Source organism: Vulpes vulpes, chromosome 9 (assembly GCF_048418805.1).
Source record: "Vulpes vulpes isolate BD-2025 chromosome 9, VulVul3, whole genome shotgun sequence".
Lineage (NCBI taxonomy): Eukaryota > Metazoa > Chordata > Mammalia > Carnivora > Canidae > Vulpes > Vulpes vulpes.
Window position 1 is genome coordinate 43,033,028 of NC_132788.1, and position 21,072 is coordinate 43,054,099.

At 43.2% G+C, this 21,072-nt stretch overlaps 2 long non-coding RNA genes across 2 annotated transcripts in view; one reads left to right on the forward strand and one right to left on the reverse strand.

Annotated features, from left to right (window-relative positions):
* LOC112918650 (uncharacterized) overlaps positions 1–9,948 on the reverse strand; it is a 58,707-nt gene extending 48,759 nt beyond the window's left edge. Inside the window, exons 1-3 of the long non-coding RNA XR_011994234.1 lie at positions 9,840–9,948; positions 5,237–6,838; positions 2,598–2,647 (exon numbers count right to left, since the gene is read on the reverse strand). This is a non-coding gene — a long non-coding RNA (uncharacterized lncRNA). The remainder of the gene's footprint in view (positions 1–2,597; positions 2,648–5,236; positions 6,839–9,839) is intronic.
* On the forward strand, positions 9,154–21,072 carry LOC140593877 (uncharacterized). Its single transcript, XR_011994233.1, has 4 exons — positions 9,154–9,189; positions 13,821–13,974; positions 17,594–17,796; positions 20,203–21,072. It is a non-coding gene; the product is annotated as an uncharacterized lncRNA (long non-coding RNA).

Below are 21,072 nucleotides of genomic sequence, written 5' to 3' on the forward strand. Positions count from 1 at the left end.
AACGCAACAGCAAAGAAACAAACAATCCAATCATGAAATGGGCAAAAGACATGAACAGAAGTTTCACCAAATGAGACATAGACATGGCCAACAAGCACATGAGAAAATGCTCCGCATCACTGGCCATCAGGGAAATACAAATTAAAACCACAATGAGATACCACCTCACACCAGTGAGAATGGGGAAAATTAACAAGGCAGGAAACCACAAATGTTGGAGAGGATGCGGAGAAAAGGGAACCCTCTTACACTGTTGGTGGGAATGTGAACTGGTGCAGCCACTCTGGAAAACTGTGTGGAGGTTCCTCAAAGAGTTAAAAATAGGCCTGCCCTACAACCCGGCAATTGCACTGCTGGGGATTTACCCCAAAGATACAGATGCAGTGAAACGCTGGGACACCTGTACCCCAATGTTTCTAGCAGCAATGTCCACAATAGCCAAACTGTGGAAGGAGCCTCGGTGTCCATCGAAAGATGATGGATAAAGAAGACGTGGTTTATGTATACAATGGAATATTACTCAGCCATTAGAAACGACAAATACCCACCATTTGCTTCAACATGGATGGAACTGGAGGGTATTATGCTGAGTGAAATAAGTCAATCAGAGAAGGACAAACATTATATGGTCTCATTCATTTGGGGAATATAAAAATTAGTGAAAGGGAATGAAGGGAAAAGGAGAGAAAATGAGTGAAAATATCAGTGAGGGTGACAAAACATGAGAGACTCCTAACTCTGGGAAACGAACAAGGGGTAGTGGAAGGGGCGGTGGGCAGGGGGTTGGGGTGACTGGGTGATGGGCACTGAGGGGGGCACTTGGTGGGATGACCACTGGGTATTATGCTATATGTTGGCAAATTGAACTCCAATGGAAAAAAAAAAAAAAGACTCCATATTAGTTTGCTGTCTTCTCTACATAGTCTAGCTGATCAAAGCCACCATAAAATATAGTCACCCAGAATTGCCTTCAGTATCCAGGAGAGGCCTAACATGCAGAGTAGAGCAAGACTATACCCTCCTTTATTCTGGACATAATATTTCTTTTTTTTTTTAAGATTTATTTATTCATGAGAGACATGGAGAGAGGCAGAGACATAGGCAGAGGGAGAAGCAGGCTCTTCACAGGAGCCCAATGTGGGACTTGATCCCAGAGCCCAACCACTGAGCCACCCAGGCGTCCCTGGACATAATATTTCTATTAATACAATCCAAGGCTTCTCATGTAGTATTTCAAGAAGTCATTTATTTTTTCTTTTGCATATTGGACTCTTAAACCACACTCCCTACCCGAGTCTCTTCTCCACCCTCATCTTCCTGTTCTCTAGACTAACATCTACTGTTATCGTGAGCTTTGGGAAACATCCTAAGCACCAACTGCTGGCCGACTCCTAACAAAATCTTTACAGGTACATTTTTACATTTGCTTTATCCTTGTTTCACTTAAACATTCCAGGTTCCAAACACCCTGAACTTGTTTGGATAACTTTTAGGTGCATAACTGTGGGATACTTCCCTATTAAATTCTTATTAGATTTGACACATTGTTCTATTTATTTTATTTTATTTTATTTTTTTAAAGATTTTATTTATTTATTCATGAAAGACACACACACAGAGAGAGAGAGAGAGAGAGAGGCAGAGACACAGGCAGAGGGAGAAGCAGGCTCCATGCCGGGAGCCGGATGCGGGACTCATCCCGGGTCTCCAGGATCAGGCCCTGGCCGAAGGTGGCACTAAACCGCTGAGCCACCGGGGCTGCCCACATTGTTCCCTTTAAAAACATTTTTGGACCCTGGCTTCTAGTCTCTTCACATATAAACTTTTTTCCCCATATTTGTCACCAACAGACTTCTTCAGGATATCATTTATAACAATATTGTACTGAGTGAGGCTGAAGGTAGATTTCTGTGGCAAGTCACTAGGGACCTCCATCAAAATTGAAATGGATCCATTTCAAGACTTTTGGGAAGTGACTGTTCAACCAGCTACAAATCAATCTAATTTGCCCTACTTCTACCCTATATCTCTCCATGAATTGACAAGGACACTCTAAAAGATTTTTGACTAATGCCATACTGAAATGTACACGCATTGCTTTGACCCTCCAGCCCAACCATGCTGTCAAACAAATGAATGAAGTTCTACTTACACCTCACAGTTCCCATTTTCTTTGGCACCTCTCTTTTACCAATTCTAGGCTTTTCTTCCTGGCCTAAGGCTCAACTAACATCAGTCATTGGTCACAACTGGAAGCTTGCTTTCTCCTTTTTACTGTAACTGCACAATACAATTTCATCTTCCTAAATGTATTATACACATAACTGAAAGGCTGTGAATCAATTGTGATAATATGAATCAAATTTTAGGTGTACAATGAGCTGTTCATTCAGTCAATAAGGTTATTGATCACTCCCTCTGTAAGACCAGTATAGTATTTCTAAAATGAAAAACCTTTTTGTAATGCAAGTACAGTGCTTTCTAATGTAGATTTGTTTACCTACAGTGAATTTCCTCAAAACATATCATACTTTTAAACACAATGATAACAGACTAGGGCTGCTGTAACTTGAATCACCAGTAAATCTAATACCTACCAAATGATGTCCTCCTGACAGGAAACTCTTCAACCTCAAGTCTTCAGACTCTGTAAAATAAACAGTATTCTTTTAAATTGGTAGTTTATGTGAATATAAACAAAAGCAGTTTCATCTGGTTTTACATTGATCTTGAATTTTCACGTCATCATTGTTTCTCTCTTTGCAAACCAGATCATAGATCTCTGTGAGGACAGGGATTGTATTTGTTTTACCCTTCACTGTCTTCACAGAATAAGGCACAATACACAGAACCTACGTACTGGTGCTCAGTTGATATTTCTGGAACAGATAAAATGAAGAATAAATGAATATGTGTAAAAAATGATACTTCATTTGTTCATAAAATGATTTTAATTTTGCTTGGGATCAAATGTGGCCATGACCACTGCCTTCTAGAAAGAAACTTCAAAAAATCACGTCCGATGCATAAATAATAGTAAAACTCTTGATTAGCAATTCTTAAACATGTGGTCTCAGAATCCCTATACACTCTTACAAAAATCATTGAGAATCTCAAAAGTTTTTTTCTTATCTAGAATATATCTACAAGGCTTACCATATTAGAAATTTTTAAAAAATTAAATATTTTCTAATTCGTTTAAAATAATAGCAATAAGCCCAAAATACACCAACAAAATTATATTTTATGAAAATAAGTTTTCAAAGCAAAAATAGTGAAAAGAGTGACACTGTTTTAAATTTTTGCCAATCTCTTGAATATCTGGTTCAGTAGAAGACAGTTGGATTTGTATATGTGCTTTTGCATTCTGTCTGTGGTAATATTACATGACATGTAGCCTCTACAAAATTCACTGGACACTCATGACAGAACGAGAGAGAAAGGGGCAAGCAATGCCTTAGTATTATGAAAATAGTTTTGATCTGTGGGCCCCCAGAAAGCGTTTTGAGGACCACAATGGTTCCTGGACTATATTTTAAGAACTATATTTTAAGAACTATTTTTAAACAGGTTCACACTGTTTAAATAATAAGAGTGATTTAATTCATAACATTTTCTTCTTTGCCTTGAATATTATAAAGTTCATAACTAGGTTTACTAATCAGTTCAGGTCAGGAATTATAGCCTGCCGTCTTTTATCACTCTGTTCAATCACAAGCTGTTTGCTACATAGTTTTTACTTCTTTTTTAGTGTTAATGGCTTTTGGTCATTTTGTTGTTGTTGTTGTTAAAGATTTTATTTATTTGACAGAGAGAGAGAGAGAGAGAGAGAGCACAAGCAGGGGGAGCAGCAGGCAGAGGGAGAGGGAGAAGCAGGCTCCCTGCTGAACAGAGAGTTCTATGGGGAAGGCTTGATCCCAGGACCCCGAGGTCATGACCTGAGCCAAAGGCAGACATCCAACCGACTGAGCCCCTTCTTCTGTGTTTTTGTTAGTTGCTTCTAATCCTTCTTGGAAATAGGTTTGGGTTTTTAAGCACATGTATATGTGCATTTACATATCTTGACACACAGAAGTTTAAAATTACACTTTTATTTCATGTTCGTATCTAGCTAACTAGCACACATCAACAGGAAGAAAATATATATGATAGTCACATAAAAGATCAAGATGTTTGTTTGACGGGCTTTCTTAATAGAGCCCAGAGGATAGGAGTGCAATCTCCAGGAAACTGCTATCTAAATGGCTTCAGCTCTATGATAGACAATTTATCCCTCAAGAAATTAGGCTCCAGGGCAGCCAGGGTGGCTCAGCGGTTTAGTGCCCGCCTTCAGTCCAGGGCCTGATCCTGGAGACCCAAGATCAAGTCCCACGTTGGGCTCTCTGTGTGGAGCCTGCTTCTCCCTCTGCCTGTGTCTCTGCCTCTCTCTCTCTGTGTCTCTCATGAATGAGTAAATAAAATCTTAAAAAAAAAAAAAAGAAAGAAAGAAGAAGAAGAAAGAAAGAAAGAAAGAAAGAAAGAAAGAAAGAAAGAAAGAAAGAAAGAAATTAGGCTCCAGTGTCTGAATTGTGCCTCAAAACTCCCACCTGCACCACTTCACTTCTTCTATATCAATAACTAATTTGAAGTCTAGGATAGTTGCACTTTTTTTTTTAAAGATTTTATTTAAAGATTTTATTTTTATTTTAAAGATTTCATTTCCCTTGCTGCCTAACCCAGCTGAGCTGATCACTGGCAACCAAGGTCTCAAACTTGTCTCAACCAAGGCCTTAACTGAGGCAAAGAGAGAGCCAGAGCCATCTTTGAGGTGTTTTTCTCTGTACAGCCTGGTCCCATGAAGGATCCTGGAGAGCATTGTAGGTCCTAAATATGCATGGACTCTCTGAGGGCTTTTATCAGGCAAAAACCTCTGTTGTGTCCGAGGCCAATTAGATTAGGAAATCGCATTTCCTCTGGCTTTCCATCCCCAGAGGGTAAATGTACAGATGGTTGGAGCTGGCAATTGACTTCATGGGGTAGTTTTTGCTGAGGGCACATACCCAGGGACTTGAGTGACAGAAATCCCCAGGTGCCAGGGAGAAGACTGGCAATTACGCTTCTGAGCGCCTGCCTGTTGTTCCCAAAGCGCTGACCCTCCGTGACTGGCAGGGCGACCCACTTTTAACCGTGCCAATTTTTAGCAGCTGGAAACAACGAAGGGAGAGATAAAGATCCTGGAGGACTGATTTCTCCTTACCTGTTTTCTGAAGTCGCGAGATAACGTGTGACTAGCAGGCCGGCAAGGATGTGGTGTGACATCCATGGAAAGTCAGCGCCACTCCCGCCTTGGAGGGGCTGCGTGATGGTGGGGTGGTCCACTCACTTCTCAGGGCCGAAGGTTTGCAGATGCGGGATGAGAAGATAGAACTCGATGGTCTTTAATATGCCTTTCATCTTCAACTTTCTACAGTCTTTGTGAGCTAGAAAGATTTACACAGAACTTCATCTTGATTTTATTACTTGTAGTTCATCTTCTTGTGACAGAGCCAGCGGCAGCCTGTGCGTGTGGAAGTAAGTGGCTCTCTCTCTGGCATGATTTAAGAGGTGCTGAAAGCCCGGAGTACCTCCCTCACTGTTCTGCCACTGCAAAGGCCTGAAGCTCCCCGGCCTCAGACCTGGGATCCAAGCCTTGTTTGTTGATGGTCTCAGTCAAATGGCAAACACATGCCCACTGTTTCTCACTGAGCACATAAGCCTGGACTTGCCTCCAGATTCCCTAGGAATGATACCAGGAATGGTATCCAGCAGAGGTACAACTGCCAGGAGAGGTCTGGGGCCCAGGGCATCCCAGTGGTTGACAGGCCTCACCGGCAGAGTCTGCAGGGTGGCCAAGGGCCAGATGAACAACTTGAGTCTTAGTCAACTGTATTTGCATAGGGTGGTGGCCTGTCAGCTTTGGGCACTGCCCTAGGCCTTGCTTCATTTTGATTTGCCTGATTCTCTTTCTCTTCCTGCAGGAAGGAGGAGGTTCTCTGACCAGTTTCCATGGCTCCCTCCTCAGTACCAGAAAATAGGACATTAGGCCCCTGTAGGAGGAGAAGGTCCTTAGAGGTAGCCTCAGTTGCATCTTCTACCATGGAGTCTGACATGACAAAAATATTAGGGATAGTTGGCCACCTTGGAGAAAATGGCCTGATTCTGTTGTGGAGCAGCTGCTGGGACCAGAAGGCCCTTCCATCCATAGTGGGGATTCGTGACTACTCTTAGAGCTGGTAGGCAGAACCATTTACTTTCTTCACTCCATTGTTCACCTAAGGAACCTCAGGCCTACAGCCTCACTACCCACCACCAAAAACAAGGCTTGGGTATCGGGGTTGTATGTTGTCGACCTCTTTCTGGTGGCTTTGATTCTTAACCTATAAAAATGGAGAAAGGGTAACCAGGAGAACTTCCTAGCACTCCTGTGGGGGATTTATTTATCAATATGGTAGCTGTACGAAGTTTAGAAATAAATGAACCATCAGATGGCACCCTGAGGTATTCCACGACACAGCATTTTAAACACAAATTCCCTCTGCACTCCATTAGAACATGTGTAGAACATTATATTTAACAGCCAGTCTTCCCACTGACTTTCTTAGAAGACTGGGCTTGTCAAAACTTTATCTTATTTTCTTTTTTTCTTTTTAAAGATTTGACTTCGGGATCCCTGGGTGGCGCAGCGGTTTAGCGCCTGCCTTTGGCCCAGGGCGCGATCTTGGAGACCCGGGATCGAATCCCACGTCGGGCTCCCGGTGCATGGAGCCTGCTTCTCCCTCTGCCTGTGTCTCTGCCTCTCTCTCTCTCTCTCACTGTGTGCCTATCATAAATAAATAAAAATTAAAAAAAAAATAAAGATTTGACTTATTCATGAGAGACAGAGAGAGAGAGGCAGAGACATAGGCAGAGGGAGAAGCAGCCTCCATGCAGGGAGCCCGCTGTGGGACTCAATCCTGGGAGTCCAGGATTACACCCCTGAGCCGAAGGCAGATGCTCAACTGCTGAGCCACCTCTCATTTTCTTTAAAAGATTTTATTTATGTATTTTTTTACTCTCCCCCAAATACCCATTCTCCTACAAAGGAAATAAATAGTAGTGAGGAGGGGGAGACCAACAAGACAAGTGAATCTGAGGTTTAATGGGGCCCTTGCAGTACATCCAGAATCTCCACTGGACTGTGAAGAACAGGGGAAAATTGGGATTCTCTGTTCCTATTCCTATGGTATGCAATGGGGTGACTTACTCTGGAGACCAGGGAGACAATGTTGCTGGGTGGTGAGGGTGATGGGATATTTGTGGTTCAGCACGTATGTGTGTTCCTTTCCTGTTTATCTCCAGCAAATATAAAACACACTTGTTTCTGTTAGGCTCCTCTGATGATTTTGTGTTTTGTTTTGGTTTGGTTTTTTTCAGAATGTTTCAAGATGCAGGATGTTTTATGCTTCAGTTGTATTTTCATTACTAGTTGATATCTATATACTCATATGTCACCAGAACACACCCTAATCCTCACCCAAAAATGAGATAAAGTTTTTTGGGCGTAAAAAAAAACTATGGGATAGTCCAGTACTTTTGCTTTGGGATGCCAGCCTAGGGCCCAAGGAATTTCCCTAATGAGCCCAAAGGAGATTTGGGTTAACTAGAGATAATAGCTCTATAAGTACCCACTCTGGAGAGAGGCTAGGAATTCAGAGATTCCTGCTAATGAAAGGCCTCAGGAACATCCCTTGGGGGGAAAAGATGCCCTCATTATGTCCGTTGTGAAACACAAGTCTGGAAGAACTGTGAGCAGGTACCTACCTGCAGAGCTACCTGACTGTCCTCCAAACCAGGCGTCAGTTCAATCTGTGTTCAAGCTGAACACCAGCATATACTAAGTCAGGTTTTGAGTCTGGGAGTCAGATATAGATTTGAGTCTTGGGTCTGCCTCTAAGAACTGTGTGGTCATGGCCAAATCTCTTAGCCTACCCTGGCCTCAGTGTCCCGATGTGCTAAACGGAAATCAAAGAGACCCACGCGACCTACTGAATTGGATGGGGATGGGAGGCTGTGGGAAACAAGACCGTGAGGCCACCATTTCTGGTAGCAGAAACGCCACACTGTCCTTCTGTGGGATTCTGCTGTCCAGGCCACCTTATCTTTACATCTACCTACCCCCGCCCCCCAGGTGTCCAAACATGAAATTCCGCTCTAAAGGATCCGGTCTAGAGCACAGCAGGACCATCTTGCTCCCCCTGTTCTCTTGCCTCCCCGGGCCTCTCTCTCTCTCAGTCCTCTTCTGGGTCCTCATTCCTCTCTAAAACCAAAAGTACTGCTGCGCTTTGATCCGTGCGAAACTTCCAGAGCAGAGCAGAACCGTCGTTCAACTGAGAAGAGCCGGGGCGCAGCCCTTGGGGCTGGGACCCCCCGCCCCACAGAAGCTCAGAGTTTTGCGGGGCAAACGCCAAGGCTGCCGGGGGCTCCAGGCCACCCCCGCGGTGGAGCTGCCTGTAAAGCCTTCTCCTCTGATTTCGTGACTGAGCCCTGAAACCACATTCTGCCCAAATCTGGGTTTCCCGAAATGAGGGAGGCGGCCCCCAGGGGAGAAGGGAGGAGAGGGAGGGGCAGGAGGTGGGGGCAATGAGGTGGGAGGTGAGAGGGGGAGGGGCGGAGGGCAGGAGAAGACGAGTGGGGGAGGGGAGGGGAGGAGGAGGAGGGAAAGGAGAGGGGTGGGAGTCCGGGGGTTTGGAAGAAGAGGGTAGGCGGGTAGGAAGAATGGGTGCATCAGAAGAGGGGTTGAACCGAGGTGGAAGAAGGAAGGGTTGGAGGAGGTGGGAGAGGGAAGAAGGAAGTGGGAGGCGTGGGTGGGAGAAGTGGGAGAGAGAAAGTGGGAGGGGGAGGAAGGTGGCAGGAAGTGGGGGCAAAGGTGGAGGAAGTGGGGGTAGGAGGAGATGGGAGGCAGGGGAAGTGAGAAGGGGAGGAGGGGCTGGGAGAGGGAAGAGGAAGGGAGAAGGGGAGGAGGTAGGGGAGGGAAGAAGTGAGGGAAAGGAGGTATGGGGGGAGGAAGAAAGGGAGGGAGACAGGAAGAAGGGGTGAGTAAGAAGAGGGTGGGGAGGATGAAGTGGAGGTAAGAGGACGTGGGAAGGAAGGGGTGCAGGGGGAGGTGGCAGAGGGAAGAAGTGGAGGACGGAGGTGAGCGGTGGGGGAGGGGCGGAGGGGGAGGAAACGGGTAGGAGGAGGCGGGAGGGAGAGGTGAGGAGAAGGGGGAGAGGCGGAGGGGAGGTCGGGGGTGGGCGGCGGTGGGAGCCGGGGGGCGGGGGAAGAAGGGGTGAGTAAGTGCGGGGGGGGCGGGGCGGAGGGGGAGGGGGAGGAGCGCGCGCGGGCCGAGGGCGCGGAGCCGGCTGGGGGCAGCGAGGCGCTCCGGGAGCCCGGGCGTGCCGAGCAAGGCCCCTAGTTTCTCTAACGCCCGGCGGCCTGCGGGCCGGGGAGCACCGCGGAGCTCTCGCGCAGCAGCCGGAGCCCCGCCCCGCCCCGCCCGCCCGGTGCAGCCCCGCCCGGTGCAGCCCCGCCCGGAGCAGCCCCGCCGGGGGTAGGGGGCGGCGGGGCGGGCGGGGCGCTGCCCTGTGGCCGGGGCCGCGCGGCTCCGGGAACTCGGCGCCGTCACGCTTCCGGGAGAGACGAGGCTTTTCTGCTCAGAAATCCGCCAGACTCCTCTGATGCGCTTTGCTTTTGCAGTGGGAAACTACAATAATAATTTTTTAAAAACCAGAAAACAAAAACAGGAACAAAAAAGAACAAAAACCCCCCCCAAACATAGCCATGAAAATAAGTGAAATTAGAACCTGCCGACTTCACTTCCTGGAGGCTTTCTGTGGGGTCTTGAGACTAGGAATCTTGGCGGGTCATCCTTGTGCCTTTCTCATCTGCTCACACTGATGCTCGCGCGTCTCTGCTGCGTTTAACATCCCTTGACTGGTGACGTTGTGACGCTGTATTAAGTTAATGATGGTTTCTGCCTGGGTCGGTTAACGTCGCCTCACTTGATAACCTGAAATAAATGTCTACACGTTGCAAACCTGAAGACACGGAAGGAGAGGTATCTTCTTAACCCTGCGGTAAAATAGATGAAGAAAAAAAATCCCCTGAGGCAACGCCAGTATCGGAAGAGTGGAGTATTATTTAGACCGTGGATAAGTTAGAAACAACAAAAGCTCGTTGGCTTGTTTATTGTCATTCGTAAGTTAGCACTATGAAATCATTAAATAATAATAAGGATGAAAACTCAGTTATTGCAAACTTGCTGTTTTAGAACATATATCCTGCGTAGTAAATCACTCGTTATTAGGTCTTTGGGTGTGGGAGAGAATTTCTGCTCTGAAACAGGGCTCACTTTGGTACCGAGAAGTTCCACTTGAGAAATCCACAAATGCAATTATTAGAAAGCAGATGCAGTATGGAGTGCTTACTAAAACGGAAAGTTCTTCCCCCAGAGTTTACTCCATTTTCCTTTAAAACGTATTGGAAAAGCAGGGGATCACAAATTTAAAATTGGTCAATGCTAATCGATGGTCACTCCCAAACCGGAATAGTAAGGTTTTCACCTCCAGGATGGTAAGTTAATAGGTCCAGTTCAATTTACAAAAATTTGGCCTTTGGGCCATATCTGAGACATCTGTATAAAATCAAAAGATGATGCAATGCAGGTTTTATCAAATTAAACCAGAAGTAGTGATAGGATATAGCTTCTTGTAAGCAGAATGCATGGACACATGTCTCTGTTCTAAAGCTAAATACACTAAATAGTATCCAAGTTGTTCTATGCACCTTAATTCCCTGGGATTTGTATACTCCAAAGTAGAGATTTTGTTTTCCAGACCTGTTTGACTTTTGAGATGTATTTTAAACTTTTTTTTTTTTTTTTAGATTTTATTTATTCGTGAGAGACACATAGAGAGAGGCAGAGACACAGGCAAAGGGAGAAGCAGGCTTCATGCAGGGAGTTGGATGTGGGACTGGATCCCAGGACTTGATCCCTGGACCCCAGGATCTTGCCCTGGGCAGAACAGGCGTTAAACCACTGAGCCACCCAGGGATCCCTATGTTTTAAACTTTTGAATTAGTTATCTATATTTAAAAATCAGGATATTTCACATGCAAAGCTGGACTTTTGGCGTTTCTTTAAAATATGAGACCTGGCCACTGGGGAGGGCTGGTTGGCTGGAGCCCAGCAATATATGACTCAAATCTTCATTTCTAGAAATTTATCTTGGCGTATTCATCCAATCAGTAACAGATTCTATGTACATTTCTTAAAGACAGGCACTACAGAATATCCCAGTTCACTCAATTTTGCCTTTCCAAAAGTTGCAGCAAGACGTAGGGGAGCATGTGATCTCAGAAATTAAACATGATTTGGAATCCCAGTAAGGACTTGTGCAATGTTAGGCAAGTTATTTATTGTTCTTAAGCTTGTTTCTTTAAAAATAGATGTAATGAAACTACCACCTTGGATTTTTGAATATTAAATTATTTTATGTGACACCATCTTGAATAGTACCTGGTCTACAGTAACCCCCCAAAATATTAGTTTTCCTTGCCCTTGGGATTTCAGTTACTAATATAGGTACCTGAGAGAATCCTTATTAGATCTTTTTACTTGTCTACAAAATCCTACTATAGTTGAATCCAAACTTTGTCATGCAGAAGATTTACCTGGGTACTTGGATAAGATGTTAGTTTCTGGGTCCCCCATCCAGGATTTTGATTCAAGAAGTCTTTTTTTTTTTTTTCAAAAATTTAAAAAGATTTTATTTATTTATATGGGGGGAGGGAGCAGGGAACAGCAGAGGGTGAGGGAGAAGCAGGTTCTACACTGAGCAGGGAGCCCCACCCAGGGCTTGATACCAGGACCTACGGATTATGACTTGAGCAGAAGGCAGATGCTTAACCAGCTGAGCCATTCAGGCACCACTGATTTGGGAAGTCTTCAACAGAGCCCTGGGGTTTCACGTTTTGGTATTTAATTCTAGGCCTGGAGGTCTCAGACTTCACTCTGACAGTCTGAGATCTGGACTGGCTACGGTCATTCCATTGAAGGAGAAGGAGGGAACAAGGAGGGAACCCTGGGCCGATTCTCTGGCTGGTCCTGGCCAATATTCTAACCCTGAAGCCAAATCGCATGTTCTCTTTGGGTCCCTTATTGCCTTCTCATTAATTCCCAGACATTTACTGAGCACCTACTAGAAGTACACTTAGGTATATGATGAAGTACACTTAGGTATACAGTAGATGAAGTGGTTTTTGTGCAGGGATCTCAGGGAACTGAATACCAAGCTGGGGGCCTGGCACAGATTTCAGCCTTTCCTACCCATGCCATTCTTAACAACGACAGTCCTTTATACCATCACTGGCCTGTCCTCCCCTCACCTTGCATTATGCATTTTCATGTCACATTGCAGTGCTATATATGTTACTATATGTGGACGCTTAACATGGCGCTGCTTAGGTGATCACTAGATATTTGTGGAATTTCATTTCCTTTGACAAATCTATCTTCTGGAACTTAGATGTTCATTCAGTCATCAAATATTTGAGCGAGGAATTGTTCTAGAAACTGGGGATGCGATTGTAAACAAAAGTCAAAAATTCCTGTGCACATGAAACTTGTCTTCCAGTTGGGGAAGAGAGGCCATATAAACAACCTGTTTTGACTTCTTGTGTATTTGATTGCTGTCTGTAGCCTGAAATTTGCTGCAATCTTGTTTGTTATGACTCCTACCTTAGTTCCTTGCCAGATGGACTTCTTGCCCAACCCTGCTCTACACAAGCCTTGCCCTGTGGCTGGAGAGCTTTCAGATATCCTATTGCATTTTGAATCAAAGTGTCTGCATCTCCTCTAGGCTTTAACCAAGATCGACCATTCATTTCCAAACACCAGAAGCTTCCACGACAGGCTATTTTTTTTTAAATGCAGCTAATGCAGCTTGTATGTTCTCTTTTCACAGAATATTAAGGAAAGTCGTGACAGAAGCTAAGTGACTCCACGGTCTCTCATTTGTTTTGTTCTGTTGCAATATTGCTTTCTTTTTAAGTTTCTTAGCTATTACACCAAAAATAAAAATGACTCCACTTTGCATGCATATTCCGTAACTTATTTTGAGTAGTACTTTTCATAATTTATCAATAAAAGATAATCTTACCTTTAAATATGTGATTTGTGGGGGGGAACATATGTTTTGCTGCATTCCTCTTGCACTTTGTGTTTCTCTGGGTCTAATACTTGTTTTAGAGAAATACAAGTCTAATTTCATCACAAAAATGAGAGGGGATTTCAGTTTTCCAAATACTCTATGAAGTGTGCTACATCTGAAAATTCAGGTAAGGAGTGTAATTTTAATTTCTTCTCTGAAGGGGCAACTTTTTTTTTTAAGATTTTATTTATTTATTCATGAGAGACGTGGAGAGAGAGGCAGAGACATTGGCAGAGGGAGAAGCAGGCTCCCTGCAGGGAGCCCGATGAGGGACTTGATCTCAGGACCCCGGGATCACGACCTGAGCTGAAGGCAGATGCTTAACTGACTGAGCCACCCAGATGTTCTAAAAGTTGCCCCTGCTCAGTGGAGAGTCTGCTTCTCCCTCTCCCTTTGTGCTCTCTCTCTCTCATGTAAATAAATAAAATATAAAAAAATAAATAAAGAGGCAACCTTTTTGTGACAATGCCCCCAAATATCTTCTTCCTATCTCTTTGCATGGGTATATTTGTATATTTGACCTGTCTGTTCTCATCTTTGGCTCTCAGTTACATGACTTTTTCATTTTCCAAGTCTATAGGATTTCCTGTTGAGAAATACAAACTGGGTTAATGGAAATTCTTTGAGGAACAAATTCACCAAGGATTTCACTTTTGGCTTTGAAGTACAAGACAAGCGATTTAATTTGGACAAAGCATTAGTCTTCAGTCAACTGGTGACTATGCAGGTAATGTTAAGATAGGATGAACCACAGATGGTCACTCTAAAAAAGCTTGCAGGTTGCTGTGCTGAGCCCAAGTTCAAACTGCTAATTTGAACTTAATTTGAGAGTCTGTGCACATGCACCATTGAGAGTTGCCTTTGCTAGATGGAACTACCCATCAGAGCAATTGGAGTTTTAAAAACAGTAAGCTCTGGCTACTCTGATAACAATGAGAATTCAGACATCATGATATTGACACACGGTCCAACCAGAACCCGGGGTTTACTTAGAGAACCTGAAAGAAAAGAAATTATGTGCTCCATGCCTTTCTATTCCTTTTTTTAAAAATCCCCTGGGCATGAAGGGTTGAGAGGTGATGTGGAGTAAAGGTGAAAAATCTGAACCTGGATCTGTACCAGCCACCACTGTGAGAAATCCATTTTTGTATTAACTGATATTTCCCCTCACTGAACTGACACTTAGTGATTAGAAGACCTGAAATGCACACCATGACCTGGATGTCTTTGTTTAAGGCCAAAGATGGAGACAACAGGAGATGGGGTGCAAGGGGCTCAGATGGCTTTGGTAAAGGGAACAAATGCAAACCTCACAGACAAAAAAAAGTAGTGTCTCCCGCTCCAGGTTTTGCTAGGCGGCTCTGCAAGGCTGTATTTTTTAGCATACCTAGGCTTTCATTCTCCTTAATGACATTTTCATGCCCCCCTTCCCCGCCCAGTACCTCTCCAGTAAAATCTTTAACAGGCACCCTGGGACTCCTGCCTTTCCCTTTAGTAATTGGAGATAAGATTTCTCATATAGTACAGATACATACAGATCTGTTCCCTCTCCTGCTTTTATGATATTATTTTAGAAATTGAGCTGTTAAAGGTTTTGTTTGAACACAGTTTTTGAACAAGAACTTTAATTAAGGGATCAAAAGGCTTACGCTCATGCTTTTTAATAACAAACCAGTTTCTATAATTTTTTATATCTAAAATCTATGGAAATTATCATCAGCCTAGCTTCGTTTACTTTCAACTTGTAAAAAAACTTTTCCTTCAAGCTCCTCCTTTTTACATCCAGTAGAACCAGCTCTTGTGATTATCATAAGCTAGAAGAAACCCATACCTCTCAGTAAGCAACGTTAAGTTGCCACGTTGCCAGGGACTCTAGGGATTTTCTTCTTTGGTCATTGTCATAGCCAATTTCTTCTTGAAAGAGATGTCATGTCATTGCCATATTCAGTGGCTAAGAGTTTTCTGGTTATATTACTAAACTTTTGACTGTCTTAGAATTTAATTTGCTCAATAAGATGGCCAAAGAAACCCACAGATGACTACATATACTAATACATATGAAATAAATGACACATGCCAACTGGGAAAGGTGAGCTGCTCCTCCTGTTGGTTTGGGGGAATGTGTGTGAGTTGCTTTGTTTTTGTTTTGGGGGGCAAGGTCCACTGGTGTGGGTAGATTTCCAGACTACCCAAGAGAACCTAATTGGGAAACTCATAGCAGTCCCAGAGAGGAGTACTAACAGGCTGGAAAGGGAGCTAGAAAAAGATTGGATGGTTGAAGGAACTGGAATTGTTTAGCATGCAAAGGGTAAAGTAGGGGTAAGAGAACTGTGTCCCACTAGAAGTGCAAATTCAGAGAAAACAGGAATTTTAACCACAGCTGAACATAAAGGGAGAAACTTTAAATTTAGAACCAAGCATTGCTATGAGTTGATTTCTTGACATAAACTGACCTAAGGGTAGTATCCCAAACTGCTGGAGTGTGGAGGAAAGGTGTTAAATTGCCTTTTGTGTTCTCTATTCTTTTGTCTGTAGTATAATATCTAGGTAAATACCCAAAAAGTGGCTACCAGATACCTGGAAAGTCAGTTTTCGCCCAAACATTAAAAAAATTATAAAATGTCAAGTGGGCTCAGATGTGAGTCTTGCCATTTGGGGTGCTTTGCTCACAGTTGACTGTTGGGATGGGGATGGGGTCAGTCATGAGAGTGTAGAGCTACTCCGTGAAATCAACTTCTAAAGCTTGAGACATCTTTCTTTTTCTTTTTTTAAAAGATTTTATTTATTTATTTATGAGAGACACACACAGAGAGAGGCAGAGACACAGGCAGAGGGAGAAGCAAGCTCCGTGCAGGGAGTCCGATGCAGGACTCGATCCCGGGACTGCAGGATCCTGTCCTGGGCCAAAGGCAGACACTCAAGCGCTGAGCCATCCAGGCGTCCCAAGACATCTTTCAAATAGACTTTTGCAACTTAATCAAAACCAACTATAGATTTATCATGAGAGAAGCTTTTTACAAACTTTTTGGATATATTTTTATTTTCACTTTGTTGACTTGGAATAATGAGTAAAAATGACACTTCATTTGCCCGCCTGAAACTAGATGTTGACCATTTAGAAACATAGCCTAAGAGACTTCCAAAATGAGTAAATCTCTCCTGTTGTTTAAATGGCCAGCCTTTCAGACTGATTAAGAAAGTGCCTAGGCAGGTATTCTGAGTCACTGTGTGATTCTGGACATGTCCGCTGACCTCTCTCCAGGTTTAAGTGAAGTTAATGTTTTTCCTCCCACCAACTCACACTGGTGCCTTTGGGTTGGAAAAAATGAATGTGGCAAAGTTCAGTGCAGATTTTTTAAATGCCACAGGAAAAATCAGGTAAAAAAAAACACTTCTTTTTTTGTGAAATGTAGCTGCTGTGTGAAAGACACATGGCACACAGGCTTCTTGGCTCAGGAACAAAAATATCCATCTCTCTATAACTCAAAACCAAAGGTAGAAAAACACCGTAGAAGATTTTAAGAAAGGAAGCAGAGTGTTCCTTTTAGGCCTACGAGGCAAATCCTGTTCTTTTCTCGTGTCTCTGGGAAAGAAAATGTGGTCAACATAAAGATGTTTTATTGCTGATGCTTACATAAAGAGACCTCAGTGTTCAAATCTCAAAAACATGTCTTCAGATGCCAATTTCACCTCTGAAAATGAGCAGAACCGAGCTTTCCCTAAGGGAGGGTTAGTGGTGTAATTATAGGCGTTGGGAGGGTGCCCAGGCTATGTCTTTCGTCCATTCTCAACTGTTGCTCCTTCCTTAAAACATACATATTCATGCCCCAGCGTGGTCTCTTGCCAGCGCTGACACACACTTACTCTGTGCTGGAATGCCTTTCCCTACGAGTGGGCCACATGCACAAAATAGTTTTACAACACATGGTTGTCTGAATGGCCATCTTTCAAGCAGCATACACTCTGAACCATCTTCCACCACTTAATGGAGAAATTTAATCAGAAGTCAGGCTGGCTGGGATTCCAATGACAGAGAGGCAAAGGCTTTATTAAAGAGGAATTGTTTAATTCTTTTTTTAAATTTCTTTTTTAAAAAGATTTATCTATTTGACAGAGAGAATGAGAGCACAAGTAGGGGGAGCCGCAGGCAGAGGGAGAAACAGACTCCCACCCTCAGGGGGGAGTCTGATGTGGGAGTCAATCCCAGGACCTTGGGATCATGACCTGAGCCAAAGGCATACGCCAACTGAGCCACCCAGGCAGCCCTGTTTAATTCTTTTTCTTTTTTTTTTTTAGATTTGTTTATTTATTTATTTATTTATTTATTTATTTATTTATTTATTTAGAGAGTCCCAAGCAGACTCTGCACCAAGCACAGAGCACAACTCAGGGCTCTATCCCAGGACACAGAGATCAAGACCTGAGCTGAAAGTAAAAGTTGGGTGCCTTAACTGACTGAGCCACTGGCACCCCAAAGAATTGTTTAAAAGGAAACAAGTGTTCATTTTTTTCTTCATGGGAACACCAGACTACACAAAAACCTGCTAAGGTGAGCAACTTGGATGTGGGCTTTCCCATAGTTAGGTCTGAAAAAGGTAAGATGCTACAAGCAACTGGTCAACTGGCCTCTGTAATGAACAAAAGACAGAGGCCAGCATCTCAGAATAGCATAGCATTCTGAAGGAAGTAGAGGGGTGCAGGGGTGCATTCTGAAGTCATCCACTGAAGTTCAAGGATGTCCCTTTAGGCATGGAAATGTGCTTTGTAGTGGCTACCAAAAGTGGACAGAAAAGTCTTGAAAAAATGTTTGTTTTTCTGGTTGTCTGGCTGGTTGGTTTCTTGGTCTCTCCAAAGTAGCCACCAGCCCAACAAGTTTGGGAAACCCAACTTCAGAGCACAAATGCCTGTCTTCAGGTGAAGCTACTCTTCTCTTCCTATGGAAAGTTTGGAGAACCAGAAATTTAATTTGCTTATTCTTTCATTAATTTGTCCAACAAACTGTATTGAGTACCTACAATGTACCAAGCAAGCACTGTGCTTCGTGCAGGAGATACAAATATAAAGGAGACCAAATCCTGTGTTCAGGAACCTCCTGAACCTTTCATTAATTTGTCCAACTAACTGTATTGAGTACTTACAATGTACCAAGCAAGCACTGTGCTTCGTGCAGGAGATACAAATGTAAAGGAGACCAAATCCTGTGTTCAGGAACCTCCAGCCCCACTCCACTGTGGGTTCTGCCTGTGTGGATTTAAGCTAATTTCACCATCTGGATCATGTATCCTGAACATTGGAATCAGGGACAAGTGATTTCTCCAACTTATCAATAATTCTCACTAAAAAGGCCATGTCTAGGGATGCCTGGGTAGCTAAGTCAGTTAAGCATCCAACTCTTAGCTCAGCTCAGGCCTTTTTTTTTTTTTTTTTTCAGCTCAGGTCTTGATCTCAGGTTCATAAGTCCAGGCCCCACATAGGGCTCCATGCTGGATGTGGAGCCTATCTAGATATAAGAAAGAGATTCCTGTGTTCTGTTTCAAAGGCTTCATTTAAAAATACACTTGGAAAACAAAAGCCTAATAGTGGACGTTTTAATTCTAAAGTGAAGTGATGTGCACCCATATATCCTGGATATCGACAATAGGAGATCAGAAAAGGTGAGGTTAAAGGGATACTTGTTGGGGCCCCTTTGGTTCAATGATCTTAAATCATAATCCATCTTCTCAATATTTGAGAGGCTAACGAGGCAAATCCAGCTGTAATGGCTTCACACAGACTCAGTGCAATTAGATAGACTTATTTTTTTAGAGGGAGAGAAATACCATACAGATGAGACTGAGCAGAGCCTGGATTTGGAGACAAAAGCCCAATATTGGAATGACTCTTCTGATACCAACTATGTGCTCCAGCAAGTCACCCTACCTCTTTGGGCCCCAGATTCCTCACTTGTAAGATGAAGACATTATGTTGGATGACATCTGATGGCCCTTCTTCTTCTTTTTTTTTTTTTTCTTTTTTAATTAATTTTTGGTTAGATGACATAAAGTTCAACATTGGTTTCAGGAGTAGAGTTCAGTGGCTTGTCATTTACATATAATACCCGGTGCTCTTCCTAACAAGTGCCCTCTTTAATGCCCATCCCCCCTCCAGCCCATCCTCCACCCACCTGTCTCCATCTACCCTCAGTTTGTGCTCTATAGTTTTGGGTCTTTCATGATTTGTTGTTGTTGTTGTTGTTATTTTTTAAGATTTTATTTATTTATTCATGAAAGACACAGAGAGGCAGAGACACAGGCAGAGGGAGAAGCAGGCTCCGTGCAGGGAGCCTGATGTGGGCCTCGATTCCAGGACTCCAGGATCACGTCCCAGGGCAAAGGCAGATGCTGTACCACCGCTAAGCTACCCAGTCATCCCTCATTATTTGTTTCTGAAGGCCCTTCTGATCCTAATGTTTTATTATTCTGTGATTAAGGTGGCACTGGGCAGCGTGTTTCACGATTTAAATTCATTGATTTGGTGTTTCCTCAATGGCCAGAGTTGCTTCACTGCTCTGATTAGAATAATTGTGGCAAGTCTTCTGGGTTAATAATTCACTGAAATAAATGAGCCATTTCACACCTCTGCTGGTGTTCTCCTTTCCAACTTGCAACAGGAAAACAAATAGCGAATGGCAATGAATTAATTCACAAGCAAAGATTATTTTTGGCAATTACAAAAGTTAGGCACTTCTGTTTATACATACCCGTTATATACATAAATCTGTGTGTACATTTATACGTATGTACATACATGTTACCATTTGTCATTAATTGTGAATATCCCAAATAATAAAATTACAATAGCTAACATTGTATTTATTGAGCACATATTATGTGCCAAGCACTGTTAAAGGCTTTATTTACATTATCAGTAACTTTTTATTTTTTTTTTAATTTTTTTTTTTATTTATTTATGATAGTCACAGAGAGAGAGAGAGGCAGAGACACAGGCGGAGGGAGAAGCAGGCTCCATGCACCGGGAGCCCGACGTGGGATTCGATCCCGGGTCTCCAGGATCGCGCCCTGGGCCAAAGGCAGGCGCCAAACCGCTGCGCCACCCAGGGATCCCATCAGTAACTTTTTAAAATGAATTTCTTCTACTTCCATTTTAACATCCACAATTGATTTCTCAAAATATGGAGGTTTATAAAGTTTACTGCAGACATCTTGTCTGGCAGGCATAACTGTTAGAATGTGGGAAATAATATTTCAAAAAAAGCACCCTCAATTTTTCTGATCTTTGGTTAAAGCCCTCTTTGAAAATGCATGCATTTGATCATGTTCTTATTGAGGGGCAGGGGTTTTGTCTCCAAAAACTCTCCTGTTTTGGAGAGAGGAAAAATCTTAGAGTTTCTGGAAGATGGGAGACACGGCCATCTCTAGTGAGATAAAAAAAAATTAATAAGTCAATAAGGCTCAAGGAAATATTCCCTGGCAACAAGGATTATATTTGATAAGTCACTATGATATTTGAATCGCATATTCTGGAAACAGTTATAGAATACATTTTCACACAACCAAGACAATTCAGGTGTACTTCTTTCAGTCTGGGCCTTGACAAATTCCATATGGCGTCCTGAAATGTCATAGGATCACTGATTTCCACATGCTTTGCTCATGTAACACTCCCGGTTAATAAACATAAAGTAGCAGAAGGGACATGGTTTATGTTATGATGACTAAAATTCTACATGTTTCCCCAAAATGTACAAATATAAAATATGCTGGGTTCTACTCATGTGCTTGCATATGGAAAACAAATAAAAACTGTTTACTTTGGCTACAACAAA